Raw genomic sequence first — 10,398 nt, forward strand, 5'->3', positions numbered from 1 at the left:
AATCTTTCTCAAGCATTAACAAAATATCACAATAAGCAAATTTTCTACATCTCTGTGAAAATTCTAAACCTGTCAAAATTCATTAAGAGCAAAGAAACCCTCATAAAAATTACACAAGTCCATAGATATATCTATTCTACGGATTCCTTATGGTATCCCAAACATAGGGTGAAACAATTATCACTTCTTAGTCTCAAATTGAATCCCAAATCATGTAAACGGTGATCAATCATCAACAAGCATTAAGTTTAGAATGAACTACTCAACAATATAAAACAAATACTAAATATATTCAAGTAGAGAAAGATTCACATAATCATAGTTAGGCTACATCGTAACCCTACAAAATAGAATTTAGATCATAATAAAACAAAATAAAAACATAATAAAAGAGTTTAACATCCAGTAATTGAAAGAGATTCGGAATAAAGAAACAAAACTCAAAAACCCGGCTCTTCCTTGATGTCAACTGCTCCCCTCCAAAGCCAAGTCATAGACTTTTGATGTTCTTCTTTTTTCATGAAGCCATCCTCGCAAAGAAAGAAAATCAATCCCCAATCCACACTATCAATTCTACAGATTTTTAGGCTTATATTGTGGGCCGTTTTTCTCTTGGAAAATGTGAAAATTACAACAACTCTATTTTAGGAACAATTGTAGCCTGTTAAGTTAGCTCCAACGCTTTTTGAATCAGCCCAATCCGATCTCTAACGGGAGAGATATGATAAGAATATTTAAGATTGTGCATTACGTTAAACCCCTTTGTTTCCTTTCTTGAATGTACCAAAATGCCCTTCTTTTGTATTAAACATTCTCATTCCTTCAAACACAAGCAAATAAATAAAAATCAAATCAAAAGAAATAAAGGAAAACTAACAATTTTAATAAGTAAAAGAGTAATAAAAATCATGTAAAAATTACACTTATCAAATTCTTCCAATCTTAAAATTTGCTTGCCCTGAAGTAAAGAAAAAGAGAAAAGCAACTAAAAACAAAAATGGTTTAATTCATAAAATTTGTTACCTTAAAGATTGCCTAAAGTTTATAATCCAAACCAATCATTCAATATCACACAAGTCTAAAAGTCAATTCAAAAGTCAATTCCACCTCATTATCAATCATCTCATTCATGCATACCTATCATTTTCACTTCATTATTTGCTCCCCGGATGATTTTATGCAAAGAAGTAAATATATAATGGATCTCTAGTTATGAAATTGATAATTCAAACTCTATAGACTTGCTTTTCAAATCACTTTTCACTAATATAGAACAAAAATATTACCAAGGATCAATATGTCTTTATTAGGCTTGTAATATAAGGCTAAGGTGAAGGTTATAAAGAAAAGATAGGATTCAAACAAAGTAAGAGAACTTAATTTTGAACACAAACAAAATAAATAGAGTATACTCACGTCGAACACATACACTTCTTCTCAATCCTTTGAATCTCTCAAAACACCTCTCTTTATCATACTTTCAAAGATCCTTCTTTCTTTTCTATTCTTTTTTTTCTTTTTTTTTTCTTTTTTTTTTTCTTTTTTTGGTATAAGAATTCAAAGATCCTTTGAAAAAAAAAAAATTCTTTTTTTTTGAATAACTTCCCAACACCTTGTTGACTTTTCACACCCGCAAACTTATGACTTTGATAACATATGCGATGGTAAACTTTCTACCTCTCACACCTTCCATGCTCTTCTGACTTTGTGTAAACTTAGTTCTCTTTAAAGATAAGGAAATCAATATTTAAGCTCAAATAGGGATGACTAGGGATAAAGATAATAAATAGGTAAGTTTGAAAGGCTCAATCTATTCAAAGAATGCCTAAATCATTTTCCAAGTAATATTTTGTCTAGGATTTCGCCTCGAGTGCCATCAAACAAGTTCTAGAGTTTGTTGAGATCATACTAATTTACAATATTCACATAAAATCTCTCTAGGTATGCAAAACAATTAATGATCATGATAAGCATTCATTGAATATAGAAAATCTCAAATTAAGCAAAATCAAGTCAAGGATTAACAAATAAACTCAAGCAATAAGAATTTTTCCTTAAAAATTATAATCAATTGCAACCATATTCTTATTATAGGCTTTTTATTCATCAAACCAAACACAGATTTTTTTTTTTATTGTGAAATAAAATATAAACTCCCTTCCCCCAAACTTATATAACACATTGTCCTCAATGAAAAAGAAGAAGAAAAATGGAAAAAAAATGAGAAAAGGTAAGAAGTGCTCCCCCGATTTCCAATTGAATGTTGTCATTGAAAGTGCAACCATGTAACACATTCGAGAGCCCCCAAACTTATGCAAACCTTGAATGTCCCATTTGCCTCGTGATGAACTTCAACCACTCCATATGGACAAACACTAGTCACAACAAATGGTCCCAACCACCTAGATCGCAACTTTCCCAAAAAAAGTCGAAGTCTTGAATTGAATAGTAAAACTTTCTTCCCCACTTCGAACTCCCTTCTCAAAATATGCTTATCATGCCATCTTTTAGTATTTTCCTTGTAAATCCGAGTATTCTCATAACACTACAAGGAATATTGTCATTTCTGGCGAAGTCAATCACCCCAAAAACATCAATTTTCAGTCGCAAATAACCAATTGCGTCTATATTATCCTACCACCATATTGCAGCAATTAAGCTGACTTAATTGAGAAGTTGCCGTGAGAAATTAACCGAGCTGCAACAAATTGATTTTTGCGGCAGTTTATGCTCAGAGTCCTCGCCGCAACGCATTAATCTATTACGGCGGTTATTGCCCGCCACAATTGAATGGATAATTCGTCTGCATTCCTGACGATAAATTTTATTGTCACAATAAGCAATTGCGGTGACACAAATTTGCCACTAAAACTTGCGATAATATTTGGAAGAGAAAAATGTTCTACGTCGATGCAAATAAAAAAATGCGGCCACACACTATCGCCACAATTGATAGGTTTTCGATGACCCTTTTCTGGCGATATTGTAATCGCCAGAAATTGTATTTTTGGCGACAAGTTTGTTCGCCATCAAATGCAAAGACGCAAATTTCATTTTCTGGCGACATTTGATCGCCAGAATTAGTGTGGATTTGTTTTTTTTATTATTAAAGTTTTTTATTGTTTTAGCTGAGAGTGTGTAGTAGGCAATTTGCACCTCGTTAAAATTTTATTTTACCCTTACTGATTTAGCATGCTAAGATGTTTACTGAATGCATTGGTTTAAAAAAAATAAAATAACTTAGCTCACATATATAACACAATAGAAATGTAAGTACTTCATATAACACAAAAGAAGGGGCTAGCATCATCCATTCATGAAGAACATACAGGGACAAGAGCATACCTATAGCTAAAGCCATCATACAACCTATTGACTATTTTGTTGTTCATGACAAACCCAAAAATCACATGCCAAAGCTAGCCACAATGTCATTGTTCATACATAACTAAAGATGCAACAACCTGTCTAACTAGTATTGGCCTAATAATATTCATTCATCATTGTTTTTCAATTATCCAGGAACTAGTGCAACAAATATCAAGACTTGATCTTAATCCTAAATCACCCTTTGTTGCTTGATGAGCACACCCTTAGTACTCCAGCTCTTACGTATAGTCTTGTCTTCATTCTACCAAGAAGTTGTAAAATATCCATACAACACATCCATCCTCAGGTCGTACAAACCCTAAACAAAGATGAGTAAATGTATTAGTACTTCATATATAAAACCTCTTTCAATGATGCCTTCACATATGCCACATTGAAAAAAAAAATACATTTATGCCAACCTAGCCATGCATGGTCAACCATCCGTAGCCAATAACATTGTATGCTGCATATCCATGGGAAAGGCCAAAGCAAACCAACAATCACAATAACAATTGAAACACAATATCCAACAAACACTTTGCTAGAGCGAGAGGCATAGATAAGATGAAAGAGTGACCCTGGCAGTAAGCTATATAGAGACCTCACAAATCGATAAAAAGAAATCCAAAGACGGCGGAGATAGAAACTTACCGTGTCCGGTGGAGACCACTGGCTCCACAATAGGTGGATCAGCTTTTTTTTCACTGGCGATATGAAATATTTCAGGCGAGAGAGTGAGAGAGAGAGAGAGAGAGTATTAGGGTAGATTGGGGATGAAATGAAATGTGGATGGCCTTTCTCAGCGAATTCGTGTCCCCTAATTTTTTTTGCCGCGGAATTTTCTCGCCACAATAGGTCATCTCAACAATAATATCACTTCTGTGATGCGGCTTTTTGTTGCAGCGATCACATCGTAGACCCAAAATATTTGTGTTGCCGCGAATTACAGTCGCCACAATAACTAAAAATTAAATATAATGACTTTTTGCCTACAAATTTTTTGCAGCGATAAATTTTGAAGTTGTAAAATTTTTTCGCTGCGACGTTTGGTCGCCACAATAACTCCAACTGTTATACTTGCCGCAACTACTTTTTGCAGCGACAATATTTAGATGCAAAAAGTTTTTTTCCCCACTGATTTCGACTTCGCCGAAGCCAATACACCCCAACAGTAAAACCCAACCATTTGTGTCTGAAATCATGCTTCCGAAAATTTAAATAGTCGCAAAAAGTTAGATTTCCTATAGTGTAAGCATCATTGCGAAACTCATCCACCTCATTAATTTGCAACATCCTCTTCTCACCCACACCTTTTAAATCAAAATTAAGTATCTTCATCACCCACTAAGCTCTATGTTCTAGCTCCACGGGTAAATGGCATCCATTCTCATAAACTAACCAATAAGGTGAGATTCCAATTGGTGTTTTAAATGTTATCCTATAAGCCCATAATGCATCATCTAACCTTCATGCCCAATCCTTTCGTGAGATACTAATAGTCTTCTCAAGTATATGCTTGAACTCCCTATTGGACACCTCGACTTGGCCACTTGTTTGAGGATGATATTGTGTTGCCACATGATGAGTAAATCTATACTTAGTAACTAAAGCTTCAAATTGACTGTTGCAAAAATGCTTCCCACCATCACTAATTATCGCCCTTGGAGTGCCAAATTGGGAAAAGATATTTGTCTGAAGAAAATTCACCACAGCCTTAGCATCATTGGTCGGCAAAGCAGTAGCTTCCACCCATTTGGAGAAGTAATTTACAGCAACCAAAATAAATTTGTCAGAATACGAAGATAGAAAATGACCCATAAAATCTATCCCCCACACAACAAACAATTCAATCACTAAAATATTATTCAAAGGCAACTTATGTTTCCTAGAAATATTTCCAACCCATTAACAATGATCACATAAATTAACAAAGTTAAAAGAATCCTTAAAAATAGAAGGTCAATAAAACCCGGATTGCAAAATTTTTGCTGTTATTTTTGCTCCACCAAAGTAGCCGCCCACTTCCAATGAGTGGCAATGTCGGAGTATGCTCTCCATCTTTTCTTCAGGTAAAGGTTCCTCCCAAAAATAATAGTTTAAGTTGGAGAAGAACTTCTTCTTTTGTTGATATGTCATCCCGGGAGGTAGAATTTGTGACACCAAGTAGTTGACTATGTCGGCATACCATGGAACAACCTGTACAACCATCAAATGCTCATCTGGAAATGCTTCATTAATTGGCAATTACTGCTCATCATCCGCACCCTTAGGCTCAATCTGGGACAAGTGATCTACCACCAAATTTTTGATACCCTTCTTGTCGAAGCAAGATACATCGAAGTAATCTTGGTTTAGCATCCTTCTTCGCAAGCAAGTACTTAAGTGCAGAGTGATCGATATAGACAACCACCTTTGAACCTGTCAACTAAGAACGAAATTTTCAAAAGCAAAAACAGCAGCTAATAATTCTTTTTCGATAGTAGTATAATTAAGTTGAGCTTCCGTTAAAGTCCTACTTGCATAATAAATAACACGAAATTTTTTATCTTTTCTCTGCTCTAAAACAGCCTTGATAGCAAAATCACCAGCATCAAACATCAATTCAAAAGGTAAATTCTAATCCGGTGAAACAATTATAGGTGCTGAAATTAATTTAGTTTTCAATGTTTCAAAAGCATGTAAGCGTTCATGAGAAAAATCAAACGGTGTATCATTAATCCAAAGATTGTAAAGTGGTCTAGTAATTTGAGAAAAATCCTTAATGACCATCGATAAAATCGAGCGTGACCCAAGAAACTTCTCACTCCCTTCACATTGGTCAGCGGTGGGAGTTTGTCAATAACATCTATTTTGGCTCAATCGACTTCAATTCCCTTGAAGGAAATTCGATGGCCAAGCATTATCCCTTCCTCGACCATAAAGTGGCATTTTTCCCAGTTTAAAACTAAATTAGTCTCCTCACATTGCTGCAAAACCAAAGACAAATTAGATAAACAATTATCAAAAGAATAACCAAAAATCGAGAAGACATCCATGAAGACTTCTATAAATTTTTCCACCATGTTGGAGAAAATTGACATCATGCATCTTTGGAACGTGGTTGGAGCATTGCAAAGACCAAAAGGCATCCTCCTATGTGCAAAAATTTCGTAGAGACAAGTGAAAGTAGTCTTCTCTTGATCTTCAGGAGCAATTATGATTTGATGTATCCGGAATACCCATCTAGAAAACAATAGTAAGCATGGCCAGCAAGTACTTCTAACATTTGGCTGATAAAAGGCAATGAAAATTGATCTTTTCGAATTGCATCATTAACTCTTCGAGAATCTATGCATACTCGACATCTCGTGACTATCCTTGTTGGTATAAGTTCATTGTTGTCATTTTTTACCATGGTTATTCCCTTTTTCTTTAGGACCACTTGAATCGGACTTACCCATGCACTATCTGAGATTAGATAGATAATTCCAACATCTAAGACTTTCAATACTTCTTTATGCACCACTTCTTGCATTGATGAATTCAATCTCTATTGCGGTTGAACTATCGACTTGAAACTATCCTCCATTAAAATCTTATGCATACAAATCGAATGACTAATTCCCTTGATATCCGAGATTGTCCATCCCAAAGCCATCTTATGCTCCTTTAAAACTCTTAGTAACCTTTCCTCCTTTACATCACTCAAAGAACCATTAATAATAACCGGCAAAGTAGAGTCCTAGCCTAAGAAAGCATACCTCAAATTTGACAGAAGCAGTTTGTGCTCAAGTTTGGGTGGTTCCTTACTTGAAGATGTCGACCAAGATGATTCTAGCTCTTCCAATTTTGACTTTATGGAAGGATGAAAGGATGGTTCAAATTCCAAATACCTTACACACTCCCAACCTCTTCATTCTAGTATTCAAGAGTTGTAGACTGAGTAATACACACTTCAAGTGACAGCTTTGAAAATCCAGCCCTATAGGTCTCAACTACCACTAAGTTTAAGTCACTAATTTGAAAGCAAAAGTGTACTTTAGAAGGAAAATCTATAGCCTTAAATACATCAAAAGTAACATGCTCATCATCAACCCTCAAAAATAAGTTTTCCTTGTTGGACATCAATTAAAGTTCTCCCCATAGCAAGAAAAGGTCACTCTAGAATCAAAGGTATTTCCTCATCCTCCTCCATGTCTAGCACAATAAAATCTGCCAAAAAAATAAACTTGTCCACCTTCTCCAAAACGTCTTCAATGAGTCATCTCGGGTGCTTGATAGACCTATCCACCAATTGTAAAGAGACCATAGTAGGTTTTGTTTCTCCAAGACCTAACTTCCTGAAAACATAAAAAAGGTATAAGATTAATACTTGCTCCTAAATCATATAAAGTTTTATCAAAATAAGAAATTCCTATAGTGCAAGGACTTGTAAAACTCTATGGATCTTTCAATTTAGGAGGCAACTTCTTTTGTAAAATTGCACTACTCTCTTCGGTTAACATCATTGTCTCATGCTCTTCCAACTTCCACTTGTTTGATAAAATATCTTTCAAAAACTTAGCATATTTAGGCATTTTCTCAAAAGCTTCAATAAGATGAATATTAATATAGAATTCCTTAAAAATGTTAAGAAATTTAGAGAATTGATTATCAAATTTATTTTTTAAAATCTTTGAGGAAAAGGAAATCGGTAGATCATAAATTGAAGGAGAATTAGTTTCAAATGTAAACTTCTTGGAATTCATGGGTTTTGAAGCTTCTTTATTCTACTTAGGATTTCCAACTTGCTGATTGGCCACTTGCTACTCCAATTCCTCCATCTTTGGTTCAGACTCCACATGATTTCCAACCCTATCTTGCTCGATACTTGCTATTTGTGGCTGCTCCATTTTCCTCTCACTTCTCAATGCTATTGCTTTGGCATGTTCCTTAGGATTGATGACAGTATTGCTCGGAAAAGTTCCCGCATCCTCTCTGTAAGAATGTTTGAAAGCTGACCAATTTGAGCCTCAAGGTTACGAATTGAAGCTGAATTGTTTTGGATTGCCAAATCTATCTTTTGCATGTATTGCATGAACATCTACTCGAGTGTCGACTTCTTTTCTTGCTGTGGAAAATTTTGAGGTGGTCTAGCTGCCTCTTGATTGTTGCTCCACGAAACATTTAGGTGATTTTTCCATCCAGAATTGATTGTGTTTAAATAAGGATTGTTTTAACGTTGGAAATTGGACACATACTTAGCTTCTTCGGAATTTGATTGAGCAAAAGGATTGCCCACTTGGCAATCGATACTTGAGTGATTTCCCACACAATAATTACACAAAACATTAGTTTGAATAGCATTAACATTCATCTTACCTAGTTGTTTAGATAAAGTTGTCATTTGTGCCGCCAATGTGGTAATAGAATCAAGTTCAAAAACTCCAGTTGCCTTTCTTGGCATTGCTCTCTCTGAAGACCATTGATAGTTATTGGATGCCAATTCCTCCAAAAGTTCATAAGCTGCTTCATGAGTTTTACTCAGTAAAGCTCTTCCAGCTGCTGCATCAACCATGGACCTGTTTGTAGCTCCCAAACCATTGTAGAATGTTTGGAGTTGAAGCCATGCCGAAAGGTCATGATGAGGACATTTTCACATTAAATCTTTGTACCTCTCACATACTTCATACAAAGATTCATTCTCAAATTGAGTGAATGTGGTAATATCATTCCTTAGCTTTGTTGTCTTTGCTGAAGGGAAATACTTTGCCAAAAAATTTTGTGCTAACTCCTCCCAAGTAGTAATGACAGTAGGTGGTAGAGAATTCAGCCAGGCTTTCACTTTTTCTTTGAGTGAAAAAGGAAAAATTCTCAAACAAATAGCATCATCCATCACTCCATTGTGCTTGAAGGTGTTGCAAATGTTTAGAAAAATTGTGATATGAACATTAGGATCCTCCTGCAACAGCCCCCCAAACTGTACAGTTTGCTATATCATTTGAATTAAAGCCGGCTTAATCTTGAAATTATTAGCTTGTATAGCTGGCCTCCTTATGCTAGATGTAGACCTATTAATTGAGGGCATAACACAGTCCCACAAAGCCCTATTAGCCTCTCCATTCCGCTAATCCATCATAGTGATGGCGAATGTGGTGATTTCTTGCTTTTTCTTTTTAATGATTCGATGCAAAGTTCTCTCAATCTCAAGATAAAAAAGTGTAGACTCTAATGGTTTAGATCGGGGCATACACTTCTAAATCTATAAAAAAAAATAAAAATAAAAAATCCAAATTAGTAACAATCTAGCTAGTATCAATATCAATAACAAATAATTAATTCACAACAATGGTGCCAAAGACTTGTTGGTTGAAATCGCAAGTGCACGAATCGTAACAGGTAATAATGTGAATGAGTAAGAGTATCGTCCCACGAGGATTGAAAATTACTGATAAGTACCAAAATTTATTAAATTATGATATGTTTGATAATTCGAATAGGAATGAATTGTTGAAATGGAAAATTTAAAATAACCAAATTAAAAAAGCAAATTAAGATCAAGAAAACAAGATTCTAGGGTTTCTTATTCACCATAACTAATGCTATGCGAATTTCCTAATTGAATTAATTATAATCATTTTCTATTGTTGATAATCAAGTCTCTCTAATTTATTCATTAATCTTTCTCAAGCATTAACAAAATATCCCAACAAGCAAATATTCTACATTTCAGTGAAAATTCTAAACATGTCAAAATTCATTAAGAATAAAGAAACCCTCATAAAAATTACACAAGTCCATAGATATCTCTACCCTACGGATTCCTCACGGTATCTCATACATAGGCTGAAACAATTATCACTTTTCAGTCTCAAATTGAATCCCACATCATGTAAAACGATGATCAATCATTCACAAGCATTAAGTCTAGAATGAACTACTCAACAATTTGAAACAAATACTAAATTAATTCAATTAAAAAAAGATTCACATAATCGTAGTTAGGATACATCGTAGTCGTAGAAAATAGAATTTAGTTCATAATAAAATTGAATAAAAACATAATCA

At 34.6% G+C, this 10,398-nt stretch overlaps 1 non-coding gene across 1 annotated transcript; it reads left to right on the forward strand.

Annotated features, from left to right (window-relative positions):
• The first annotated feature begins 8,966 nt into the window (after positions 1-8,966).
• LOC121266639 lies at positions 8,967-9,073 on the forward strand. The gene has a single exon (XR_005940860.1). It is a non-coding gene; the product is annotated as a small nucleolar RNA R71 (small nucleolar RNA).
• Positions 9,074-10,398: the final 1,325 nt, after the last annotated feature.

Source organism: Juglans microcarpa x Juglans regia, chromosome 5D, assembly GCF_004785595.1.
Source record: "Juglans microcarpa x Juglans regia isolate MS1-56 chromosome 5D, Jm3101_v1.0, whole genome shotgun sequence".
Lineage (NCBI taxonomy): Eukaryota > Viridiplantae > Streptophyta > Magnoliopsida > Fagales > Juglandaceae > Juglans > Juglans microcarpa x Juglans regia.